The sequence below is a fragment of the Gopherus flavomarginatus genome, chromosome 2 (assembly GCF_025201925.1).
Source record: "Gopherus flavomarginatus isolate rGopFla2 chromosome 2, rGopFla2.mat.asm, whole genome shotgun sequence".
Taxonomy (NCBI): Eukaryota; Metazoa; Chordata; order Testudines; family Testudinidae; genus Gopherus; species Gopherus flavomarginatus.
In genome coordinates, this window is record NC_066618.1 from 63,729,731 (window position 1) to 63,743,044 (window position 13,314).

At 44.5% G+C, this 13,314-nt stretch overlaps 1 protein-coding gene across 4 annotated transcripts in view; it reads left to right on the forward strand.

Annotated features, from left to right (window-relative positions):
* Nucleotides 1-570: 570 nt before the first annotated feature.
* Nucleotides 571-13,314, forward strand: part of PALS2 (protein associated with LIN7 2, MAGUK p55 family member) — a 145,981-nt gene continuing 133,237 nt past the window's right edge. For all 4 annotated transcript variants that reach the window (XM_050938639.1, XM_050938638.1, XM_050938643.1 and 1 more), the window contains exon 1: nt 571-773. The gene's annotated coding sequence lies outside the window, so the exon portion shown is untranslated. The remainder of the gene's footprint in view (nt 774-13,314) is intronic.

Sequence of the window (13,314 nt, forward strand, 5' to 3'; positions counted from 1 at the left end):
TAAATCCTGAATCTGGGGTTTAGGTTCCTAAACACATTTGATCCCCACTCATCAGGCCAAACTAATTCCTGGTGTAACCCTTGCTGATTAGAGTCGAGTCCCAAATGGGGGAGGGGGTGTGTGTTAACAGACTGCGCACATCACCCCACACTGTGCAGGGCATCATTCACAGTAAGTTTTTTTTTTTTTTACAGCCTAATTAAGGGCGTGACACTTCTGGCACCTCGCCCCAGAACCAGGCCTCCCGTACTCGGACCAAACACCAGCTGCAGCCAATGGGCATAACGCACCATTTGTCCTTCCCTTAAGGGGCCAAGGCCTGCAGCCCCAGTGTATGGCCGTGGGACGCTCCCTCAACCAGATCCCGGCTCCCCACAGCGAAGCGAGCGGGCCCTTCAGCCGACTCGGGCACACTGACAGGAGCAGGAAACCCGCGCGCGCACGCTCCCAAACGGTGGCCGAGCCACGCGGGCTCCGAAGAGTTAAAGGGGCGGGGCCTGAGGAAAGGAGGGGGCGCGCTCGCGCTCTTTGGCTAGAGCAGCTGTTGGGCGCTCGGCAGAAGCGCAACCGCTGCCCCTGGTAGCGCTCACGCGCCATAGTGGCTGCGGCCGCGCGCGCTGTGAGGGAGGACGGGGAGTCTGTGCTGGAGCACGAGCGGGCAGCGGCAGGAGCTGCCTCGGCTTTCTGGGCACTCCCCCCTCAGCCGACTAGCCGAACCTGAGTCTGTAGATGGGGCAGAGCTGTGCCCGCCGAGGAGGAGCCGGGGCCAGCCGGTGAGTGCCCCCCCCCCCATGCGGCTGGGTCGATGCGGGATGTTGGACGGGGCTGCTCTCCAGACGGTGGGGGGAGGGGGTCCTGTTGCTATTCTGGTTTCTCTGCGGAGACCCCTCCGCCCCGCTCCTCTGCGCTGCGGCGGGAGGCTGTGCCGCGTGGGGCCAGCTGGCCGCGGCGTTGCGAGGCGGCTCCTTTGCCTCTGGGGGTCGAGCCACCCCGTGTGTGAGCCGCTCGCACGCAGGCCCGCCCCGAGCGAGCCACATACCTGCGGGGGAACGTGGCAGCGCTGGGAGGGCGAGCGGGTTTGCTTTTGCCCCAGAGGTGGGGACTGATCATTCGCCGCTGCTGTGTCCCCAGCGATTCTCTGGCCGCTCCGGATTATCTCTCCCTCCCCAGCCCCCATTCTCTGGTCTCCTGGAGATTATCTGTTCCCGTCCATCCTCCCTCCCCAGGAGGATTATTCTCCCTTCTCCCCCTTTCTGATCCCGTGTTGCCCCTCCCAGGGATTATCTCCCCTCCCTTCCTGCGGGATTATCCCCGATCCCTGCCCGGCGTTCCTTCTTCCCCAGTGAATTTATCTCCCTTCCCCTCGCTGCAGTCCGCATTGAGATGGAGGAAAGAGAGCTGGTTTTGATCGGGGAGGAGAGTGGGTTGTAATTGCCACAGGGCTGTCACCTTACTAGGTTTTGTACTGGTAGTACAGGCTGATGGAAGTACACGGGTGGGGGGGATGTAGGGAGATACATGGCAGAGTTAGGGCTGCAGTGTGTGTGCTAAATGCAGGAGGAAATATCCAGCTTCACCAAAGCATTAATGCTCTTGATGATGTTGCTGGTGAGAGAGAAGAAACCAGCTGTCTGGTATTATGCTTTATATAGGCACACATGCACTTTCTTGTTGGGTTCTGGAGTCTCCTTTTCAATCACTTATTTTTGGACAGTGTCTTTAGAGAAAATACCTAGCCTCCAGTTCATAAAAAAAACCTCATCAAATACAGTAGTAAGGTAAAATTAAAACACGAAGAAGCTACATGAATGACATTGCTGTTGTGCAGGATCAGCTCTGAACTGAATGTTTCTCTTTCTTAAGGTAGTTGATTGATCACTGGGGAAGGGGGCAAACATCTTGCACTCGGACCCTGGTGTATGTGTATGGACTAGTGTTGCAGTGACACTAATTGAGGGGAAAAAAAGTTTGCTTAATGGAGTAGCGATAAGGGTGACCCTTTATGTATTGCTCCCACTTGGGTCAGACCACTCATCTCTTCTCTATCTCCAGTTGCTGAACATGGGATCATTGGTTTGGAACTGCAGAATTTCCTATGAGCTCTGCAGCTCAGGGCCCAGGATTACATGCATTAAACTTCCCTTGACTTGGCTCTGGGAGGAGGAGGGGCCAAGGGAAATTGAGGGGAGGCTGGGTGGCTATAAATAAACATCTAGAGGAGGCTTTGAACAAATCTTGGTGTGTTACTTATGAACACACAGTGTCTGTTAAACTGGTTGGTTGTCAGTAGTGTCATAATGTTTCCTTTTATTCCTGCTATGGTGGTTGGCTTTTAACACTCCTAAATGTTCTTAATTAGCCAACATTTGTCGCCAGATACTGTTTAGAAATGCCATAAAGAAACTTTACATTTTAAATAAAATGTTGATTAATTGGTAGCTAGTTTACTAACTGCTCTTTCATAATCTTAAAAGGCTTTTAAGAGAAGACCAAACTGACAAAATTACAAGAATGTTGAGTACAGAGGCTGTCTCTCTGCCTTCCTATCTGCTTGAGCCTGGGTATTGCACCACATAAACATAGATTATCTGAGATCACGCATTGCTCAGAGATGTCTGCAGTGTCAGGGCACAATGTCATGAATAAGGCTGAAGTGTCAGTATTGGCTTTGGATTTCTGTGGCTCTGTTGTAGAGGAGACTCTCCAACTTTTGTAACATTTTATTTTCAAATAACGTTCCTCCAACATCTTCTTGAATGTATTGAGCCTTCAACTCCTTTGAATTCAGTGTGCTTCCATAGGCTGCAGATCCTACAGATCACTGCTGTTTCGGTTTATCTCGTCAAGAAAAACGTAACATAAAGGTTATTGCTAGTTAGACCATTACAGCTCCTTCAGAGCTGTATTTGTTCTGTTGCTATATTTGTGGATGAACTGTGTGTACCAAAAATTTCTGAAATGATTTAAAGACGGTTGCAGAATATGTGCAGTAGATCATTTTCTAAAGAAAATTACAATTTTTTTTTGCCAAAAACAGAAGCAATTAATTTAAATAATGGACTAATCACTGGAACCTTTTCAGTAAAAGATGTAAATTACCAAAGTGTGCAAATATCGAACTGTTGGTGCGGATGTGGAAAGGATGAACTTTTAAAGATGACTTTTTTCCAAGTAAGTTTTGGATTTAAAAAATTGCCCTTGGGCTAACTCTATATCTAGTGGTTTGGAACAGAAAACTTGGGTGAGTTTGAAATGTGCAGAAATCTAGACAGCATCATTTATTATTGAATGCCAGGACTAATTATAATACACCCCCCCCAATAATGATCCAGAGTGCAACTTGCCCATATAAGCATCTGAACCTGCAAAGTTTAAATACCATTTATAAGCATCTTCCAGCTCTGTTAGTGGCATGGGACAATCAAGATTCAACTGAGATTATGTCCCCATTCTGCTAGCCTCTGTACAAATTCAGAGTAACGCCGTTCCTCGCCCAAAGCTGGCAACATAAATAGGGTAGCTGTAGAGTGGGAAGGTATACAGGGATGCAGAGAGATGATTTGGCCAAGGTCATACAGCAAGAAAGTGGTGGAGCTGGTTATAGAACCAAGGTCTGACCTGTCCAGTTCCCTGGATCCCATTGCCTCTCTGTACAGGCTTGCTCATTTAAAATAAATAAAGATCTAAATACAAGTCCCTAATCCTACAGGCAGAGAAGTGAGTTTCTTTAATAGTTGAGTGTCAGTAGTACCTATATAACCATAACACTTAGTTGTTGCAATAGTAGTTGGAATGTGCATGGTGCTGTACCTATATATATAGAAAGAAACAATCTATGCCCCAAAGGGCTTGCATCCTATGGACTAAATGGGAGAGGAATGCAAGATGCAAGCAAATGGTTGAGGTGATTGGCACTAGTGTGTTCCACTTCTGACTTGTTCTATATTGTGGCAGTTTCTTTATTTTTTACTTAAAATACATAGTTTCTAAGGAAGGGATTTGAACAAGTAAAAGGCAGTGGCCAAGCAACTGGTTCAGGAAGGTCATTCTATGCATAGGGGAGGCTCTGGAAGAGATTGTCAAATGAGGCATCAAGAGTTGAAGAGTTTTTTTTATATATAAGAATAAAGTTGTACGTATAGGGGTAGGCAACCTATGGCACGGGTGCTGAAGGCGGCATGCGACCTGATTTTCAGCGACGCTCACACTATCTGGGTCCTGGCCATTGGTCCGGGGGGGCTCTGCATTTTAATTTATTTTTAAATGAAGCTTCTTAAACCTTTTTTTAAACCTTATTTACTTTACATACAACAATAGTTTAGTTATATATTATAGACTTAAAGAAAGAGACCTTCTAAAAACGTTAACATGTATTACTGGCACGTGAAACCTTAAATTAGAATGAATAAATGAAGACTCGGCACACCACTTCTGAAAGGTTGCCGACCCCTGGTATAGTGAATAGTATAGTTGCATAACCTTGAAGGTGGAAAGTTTGAATTTCTGGTGGCGAAGGAAAGCCAGTGAAGGGATTCAAAGGATATGTATGCACAACTGCTGAGGTGTACTTCCCAGCATGGGTAGACACACTTGTACTAGCTGCACTGGAGCTAGCACATTTAAAATAGCAGTGTGGCCATGGTGGGATGGGTGTCAGATCAGATTAGCTGCCTATCATAACCTTAGTCCCAGATTTGGACCTTAGCGTCCAAAATATGGGGGTTAGCACGAAAACCTCCAAGCTTAGTTACCAGCTTGGACCTGGTACTTGCTGCCACCACCCAAAAAATTAGAGTGTTTTGGGGCACTCTGGTCCCCCTGAAAAACCTTCCCTGGGGACCCCAAGACCCAAATCCCTTGAGTCTCACAACAAAGGGAAATAATCCTTTTTCCCTTCCCCCCTCCAGGTGCTCCTGGAGAGATACACAGACACAAGCTCTGTGAATCCAAACAGAGTGAATCTCCCTCTCTGTTCCCAATCCTGGAAACAAAAAGTACTTTCCTATTCCCCCAGAGGGAATGCAAAATCAGGCTAGCAATCCAACACACAGATCTCCCCTTGATTTCTTCCTCCCACCAATTCCCTGGTGAGTACAGACTCAATTTCCCTGAAGTAAAGAAAAACTTCAACAGGTCTTAAAAGAAAGCTTTATATAAAAAGAAAGAAAAATACATACAAATGTTCTCTCTGTATTAGATGATACAACACAGGGTCAATTGCTTAAAAGAATATTGAATAAACAGCCTTATTCAAAAAGAATACAAATCAAAGCACTCCAGCACTTATATTCATGCAAATACCAAAGAAAAGAAACCATATAACTTACTATCTGATCTCTTTGTCCTTACACTTAGAAACAGAAGACTAGAAAGTAGAAACTGCTTCTCCAAAGCTCAGAGAAAGCAGGCAGGCAGACAAAAGACTCAGACACACAATTCCCTTCACCCAAAGTTGAAAAAATCCGGTTTCCTGATTGGTCCTCTGGTCAGGTGCTTCAGGTGAAAGAGACATTAACCCTTAGCTATCTGTTTATGACACTGCCCAAGTGTGATTCTGTCTGGCTCCCTAGATAGGTATTTGGACAACTACTCAGTGGTGCCATGGCCATACTGTTGAGTTAGATGCTAGCTCAAGCAGAACTAGCACATGTATATCTACCCTTCCTGGGAATTGCACCTTCTGGTTGTTGTGAAGACATACCCAAAATGAGGAAGGAAGGCCTGGTTAGATGAGCTAGTAAGGTGACCTTAGCAGCTGTCTTCTGTGAATTGGAAAAAGGGAGGTGATGATGGGTATTGGGGTTGAGAAGGTAGAATGTGTTGAGGGTGTCTTTGGATGAGTCTTAGTTCTATGGGTAGAACAAAAAAGATGGGTTTCTAGAAATGTTGGTGGGAGGGGGAGAAGCAGCAGAATTTGAATACAGACTATACAGCAGTGGGGGTAGGAGGAGGTTAGAGTGAAATGACCACATGATTAAGATTCTGTGTGACAAGGAGGCTGATGGTAGTGTCAGCTGGTACAGGAATAGTGAGGGGGTTAGTGGTAGTGGTTTCAGGGAGCTGGGCTGACATACAAGTGTGGATGGAGCAGACAAGACAGCAATGATGCATAATGAGTTTTGTCTTGCTGTAAAATCCTAAATGGAGACAAGGCATTTGTAGTGTTAACCCATTGTAAGTTAGGTGAGGTCAACATTATGCCCATGGTTGACTTCACCTAATCACAATACATTTAAAACTACAGTTCCTTGTTCCCACTATGTTTTTACAGCCGGATAGTTGATGAGCATTAGCTGTCCTGAGGTAACAAACCTCTCCTTTTGTTGCCAAAGACAGTCTTAGTTGTTGTTAGAGAGATGGTGGGTGAAGCTGATGACAGCAGAAGGAAGGATATATGAGAGGGTGTGTGTGTGGGGGGGTGGAGGATAGGTGAGAAACAAGGGGGCCAAGAATAAGACTAACAACTCTTTTTTTAAAAAGATATACTGCTTTTATAGCATAAGTACTTGTAAAGTACTTTCACAGGCCATATGAAATAATCCCAAATGGGTTTGGTGAAAATAGAATTTGTTCCTATAATTGAAGATGGAAGGAATTCAGAAAGCCCTCCCTTTTGTTTAGTCCATGTTTAATTACTTTCAAGGTCTTGCTGATTAAAGGACATGACTAAAATGTGAAGGGTACTGCTAATATGAAATATAAACATTTTTAGAATTACTGCTGATTTTTAATGTCTGTCTCCTTAAATTCTGTTCAAAGTGACATCAGAAGAAAAAAAATAATTGGAATAAGTGAACACGATGTATAAAACTACCAAGATATGTCTTGTTAAAGTAAGAGCTTTAGGTGTTGTGACTTTTTACTCTTCTGACTCTCACTTCTTAATTTTACAGTCTTTTTGAACAGCAGAAGAGTCCTATATCCTTGCTGGCTGATTATTGTCTATTTTCCATAAGTTTGTGGGGCTTAGTTTAGCTTTGACTTTTCAGTCTTTTGCATCTTGCCCTGACCTGTCAGTTTCTGTTTTTGCTTAGTTACAGAATCTGGAAGGATCAAATCTTGCTTTAGCTTTTTCTGCTAAATTCACTTATCCAGTAGCTGGAGACAAGCCGTTGACTTCAAACCAGTTCAAACCTTTGCTTTTTGACTCTTAGCCTTTTGCCAAAGTATTTGTAGAATGCTGCTGATCATGAAACAGATGAAGACACACTTTTATTGATGTGTGCTTGATTGAGAAAAATCACTGTGATTAAAAAAAACATATTTCCTTGCATTCTACCTCTTCATCAAGATAGCATGAGTATGCTGGTGTGCTGCCCAAGAAGAGTGATTGCAGTCAATTCATTGGTTTATAATTTGTCCTTTTATGGCTATATTGCCACCTCATGGTCAAATGTGCTTAGCAGAGAATCTGAAGTGCAACCTGAGAATTGAAGTGTAAGGTGCAGGAAAATGTATTGAGTAGAATGAGAGTTTTGCCATTAAAAAAAGCTATCTAGTAAGGGAGGGGAGTTAAGACTAAATTCTATACAATTATCAGAGGGATGGAACTCTTGTATAGCATCTGCTGTCCATTGGGAAAACAAAAATAGGAGGGGTGGGGAATGGAAAAATTAGTAGTTTTAACTGCCTTATTGCTGATCTCCAGAAAAAATTGAATGCAATTGGCACCATTCCAGTGTAAACAAAGGTCTGCAAGTATTTGTCACACCAGGAGGATTCATGCATAGGAAGAGCCTCCTAGACAAACTTTTAACTTGTCTTAAGGAGACACTGACTTAAATTGTTTGAGACTAATTTTTAGAAATATAGTTACTGGTAAATCGACCTTTAAATGGCCTCTTAATTCAAATGATTTATAATTTGAGTAAAGGTTTTCCTGATTTTCTGTTAATGTTTACAAAGATCTTTTCAACAAGAAAACCTGAGTACTTACATAGCAGAAACAATTAAACTGACTATGAAGAAGCTGGAGTCAAATGCACAGAATGATCAAATAGAAAAACTAGAGATACTTCCTAGCAACTGTAGGTTACACTAACATTGGCTGTTACTTATAGCTAGGTACAGTGTTACACAGAAATGACTTAAATCTCTTGTTCATAATATTTCATACTAGCAGTCTTTGTATTTTTGCCATGGTCATTGAAATGCAGGAGGAACTATTGTGGTTATCAATGCTTGAAAGATCTTGCTCACTCATTAGTGGAGAGGATTGAGGGAGGCTACTACTACTTACGTTTCTAGTCCTTCTGGCTGCAAAAACAACCGTAGTGTGGTCTTCCTAAGTGTGCAGATAGGTAGTTTTTGTGGCTTCTTGCTGCTTATAGCTTTGCTAAGTTACAGCAGAATAAGATGAAAAATACTCACTCTGCTCAATTCATTTTTGACAAGACTTTTAAACTTCCCTCATCACTGTAGTATTTGAGCACTTCCAGAAAGTCACTCCACTCCTGTACTTTTGTAACACTGTAGTGTAGACACTTTCTACAATGCTGGAAGGAGTTTTTCCATCTCTATAGGTGATCAGTTTCTCTGAGGGGCAGTAGCTAGATCCACAGAAGAATTTTTCCATCAACCTAACTGCATCTACATGGGGGTTAGGTCAGCATAGATACAGTGGTCTGGAGTGTGAATTTTTCACACCCTTGAGTGCCATAGCTATGTTGACTTGACTTTTTATGTGTAGACCAGGCCCAGAGGATGTGACTAGACTTTGTCATGTGAGCCGTTCTCTAAGGGGAAAACTGCTATTGCTTTCAGTATATCGCACAGCAGACCATAAATAGAGAAGCACACAGTGATTTTTTTTTTTTTTTTTTAATTTTCAAGGGGAAAGTTCATGATATTTAAGGTGATTGTTAGCTGCTGTGAGTTTATTCCACAGCCTTAGAACTTTGTGCTTGGTCCGCAGATGAGTTTTAACATTAAAGTGGATTCATGGTGCTTGAGGAATGGAATTCTGTTTCATGGTCCTAATTCTGGAGCCTCAGGCAACCTTTTAGGTATCTGGGATCCAGTTTACTGAGTGCCTTGAAAATCAAGTCAAATTCAAAATTTTCTTCCTGTTCTATAGAAAGCTAGATGGAGAGCAGAAGACCATCTGGTGTGATGGGCTTATGGTAGCCTTTAGTGATTAGACAATGTAGCCCATTTGGAGTTTCCTAAGGACTTGATGGCAATGTCCTAGTCATCTTGACTATGACTACTAAGAACAGATCGCTCAGGTTTAGGACCCTACAAAATTCACAGTACATTTTGATAAATTTCCTGGTCCTAGGATTTAATCTTAAATTTCACATTTTCAGATATTTAAATATGAAATTTTATGGTATTATAACTGGGGATCCTAATCCAAAAAGGGCTTGTGTGGTGGGGGAGGTCACAGTATTGCAACCCTTACGTCTGTGCTGCTATCAGAGATGGGCAGTGGCGGCTATTGACTGGGAGCCCAGCTCTGAAGGCAGCAAACCACTGGCAGCAGTGCAGAAGTGAGGATGGCATGGTATGGTATTGCCACCCTTCTGTGCTGCCCCAGGAGGTAGGTCTGACCTGGCCCCAAGAGTGGTCTGGGCAGGTAAGAGGAAGTCCTGTACCACCATAACTCTGCCAGGACTAGCAGCTGGAGCCTGGTGCACAGTAGGATGCCCCAGCTCTGTTCCTCCCCAGAATTCAGGTTAAAGGGTGTGTGTGTGTGTGTGTGTGTGTGTAGGGGGGAGGGTGACCATGGCACCATGGGCAGTTGTCCGTCCATAAGGCCAGCCCTGCTTCCCCCCAAAAGTGACAACCCCATGCCATGGCTCCCTCACTTCTATGCTGCTGGTAGTGGTGGTGCTGCCTTCACAGCTGGGTGCCTGGCCAGCAGCCACTGCTCTCCAGCCCCCCAGCTCTGAAGGCACCTCCCCTGAAGCTCCCATTGGCTGGGAACGGGGAATCGTGGCCAATGGGAGCTTTGTGGGAGGTACCTACAGGCAAAGGCAGTGCATGGAACCCTCTGCCATCGCCGCCTCCTCCAGGGGCTGCAGGGATGTGGTGCTGGCTGCTTCCTGAAGCAGTGCGGGGCCAGGGCAGGCTCCCTGGTAAGCAGAACGGGGCTAGAGCCTGCACCCCAAACCCCTCCTGCATTGTGCACCCATCCTGCACCCCAACCGCCTTCCCTGAGCCTCCTCAGACACCCTGCACCCCTCCTCTGCCGCAACTCCTTTCTCTGAACCCCTTCCTGTACAGCACACTCCCTCCCACACCCTGCACTCTCTGCTGCACCCCACCCCCCCGCCTCAGCCCTACATTCATGGCCCTGCATGCAATTTCCCCACCCAGATGTGTCCCTCGGGCCAAAAAGTTTGCCCACCCCAGTTTTAGATGCAGAACATTCTTATGAAACAAATTTAGCTAGAGTACTCCATCTAGTGGTTGAGTTGCGGTATCTAAATTGAGAAGTAGTCCTGGGAGAGGTTGTAGTTGGTGTGGATGCTATGTGAAGCTATATAGTTGCCTGATGAACTTTGTAGTGTATGGTTCCTTGGTTGTGTAACGTAAAAAATAAAAATAAAAATCTCGTGTAGTATCTCTTACGGTAGCCTACTACATTTTTACAAAATAAATGACAAAATAAAGCGGGGTTCAGAAAATGTCATGTAATAAGTGTACTTGGAAATTTTACTTGCCTACTTATCCAGCAGTTCGTTCTCTCTCTCTCTGACAAGCAGGGGAGCTAGTGCTACCAAATCATGATGACTCTATAGTGATCTTCCACTTACACAAAACATGTATGTTTATTAGCTCTGACTGTGTGGAGAGAACTTTCTGAAGCAGAAGTCAATACATTGCTTCTTTAAGTCTCCACAATGTTCCGAGTAGCAAGCGAGTTTTCACCCTTCTGCATCTTAAGAAACCTATGAGCAGCTGCAGAAGCAATGAAGTTGTCTATCTGGGGGCTTAAAGGAGTCAATGCATTGAGACTAGTCAGTGTACGTGTGTGGGTTGAGGTGCTCAAATCAGAAGTTGGGCTAGGGTGTGTAGAATAGCAGAGACCCTATATCCCCAGCAGTCATGAAATTCTGGAGTTGAAGGTAGAACAGAGAATGTCTTTCCAGCAGTTGGTGGGGATGGAAGGCTTCAAACTAATCACACACCTACCTAAGCAGAGGCTGATAGAAAAAACTGAGCCCTTCAATGGTGACTGCATCCTGGCAGAAATCCAACACCTCTAATCTTCCCAGACCCAGTCTACATTTGTGATTGATATAGTTGTGATGGTAAAAGTTCCTACCTTAGTTGCAGTTATGCTGGTAAAAACTGCTTTTGGCAATGTAGCTTACTCCAAAGCACTCCTTAGTGTAGACCGAGTTGCTATGGTAGAGGTGTGTATGTGTGTTGGTTTTTTTGCTTCTCTCCTGGGCCATTGGCACCTGACTACCTTTCATTTGTCTTCTGTCTAGAAATCTTGGTAACCTGATCATCCAATGCTTGAAAAGTTATTAGAGATTTTTAAAGTCTCTGTTTTTTAAAAAATAAATAAAACCCAAAACTTTTCAAGTGCATATTTGGAAGTGAATAATGAACAATAAACAGACATTTATAACTTTTTATTATGTTTTTTCAGCTAATTATGTGACTATAGGGATCCACTGCACTGAGCAAACCTTAGTTTTAAGAGTACTTGTTAAGACAGATCACTTCAGTGAAGAGTGAGGCCATGTCTATACGACAAACTGGTCATTGCAAGTTACGTCAGCATGAAGCTGCCACAGTTAGTATATCACGTGTGTGTGTAAACTTGGCTCCTTGTGTCAGTGCTGTGTGTACTCACTAGGAATGCTTGTGTTAATACACAGTGCAGTGCACGATGTGCAACCTGCCACCAGCCAGCACACTGTCTTTTGGGAAGTTTTGGCAATGCATGGAGGGGCAGAAAGGAGTTGTGCAGAAGTGACTGGGAGCAAAGGATCAGCTTCCCAGTGTGCAACTGTCTCTATCCCATAATGTTCACACTTTAAAATAAAACAAAAAAAATCCCTCAAGCCCTGTTGGCCGTTTCTGACAGAAGCAGGAGCCTGCACAGCTCAGCACTTTTGTCAAAAGCATTGCAAGCACAGAATGCATGATCCTCTGGGTATTTGCAGAGCTGCAAGAAGAACTGGATCAGTGTGAAACATGATTTCTTAACTACAGATTTCTATGGGATATGATGAGAACTAATTCAAGGTGGTTGGTGGCATTTGTGGAGCAGATGGTGTAGTGCCGCTTGTGGGCCTGAGAAATGAGCACTGACTGGTGGGATGGTGAGCAGTGGCTGCAGAACTTTCCTGGATCTGTATGCCAAGCTTTCCCAAATCCTCCGGCAGAGGGACACGAAAATGGGAGCACTGCTGACAATGGAAAAGAGTGGTGTTTTCACTGTGAAAACTTCCGATGCTGGGTTGCTACCAATCAGTGGCAAATCACTCTGGAGTTGTAAAATCACTGTGGGGGCTGTTACCATGGAAGTGTGAAGGGCCATTAATTGCCTCCTCTTACATAAGACTGAGACTCTGAGCAATGTGCAGGACATAGTGAGTGGATTTGGAGCTGTGGGGGAGCAATAGATGACACTTGCATCCTTATTTTGGCACTAGACCTTGTCACAGAACACATAGGGCTATTCTTTCTATGGTTATGCAAGCATTGATGAATCACCAGGGATGCTTCACCAGCATCAGTGTTGGCTGGTCAGGGAAGGTGCATGATGCTTTCATCTTTTAAGAACACAGGACTGTTCGGAAAGATACAAGCCAGAGTCTCTTTCCCGACTAGTGGATTATCATTGGGAATACTGAAATGCCAATAGTGATCCTGTGGGACCCAGCCGACCCATTGCTCCCCAGGCTCATGAAACCATACACTGTCCATCTCGACAGCACCAAGGAGAGATTCAACTACCAGCTCCACAGGTTCAGAATGACAGTTGAATGTGCTTTTGGTCATTCGAAGGGTTGCTGGCATTGTTTGTTCACAAAATTGTATCTCAGTGGGGGGGAGAAGTCTCAAAGGTGTTAGCTCCTTGCTGTGTCCTGCTTAATATCTGTGAAGCAAAGTGGGTGAGAGGGAGTTGCTGCTTGGGGGAAGGCAGAGATGAAGTGGCTGTCCGCTGAGTTTGAACAGTCAAACATAAGGGCTATTAGAAGAGCTCAGTGTGGAGCTTTGGAAGTACACTTTAATAATGAGCCACAGTAATGTGTTGTGTACTATGTTTTACTTGACCCTGCTGTTTTGACCCTGCTAGAAATTGTGGTGCTCTTGGTGTATATCGATGAATATAATACTGTCACTGAA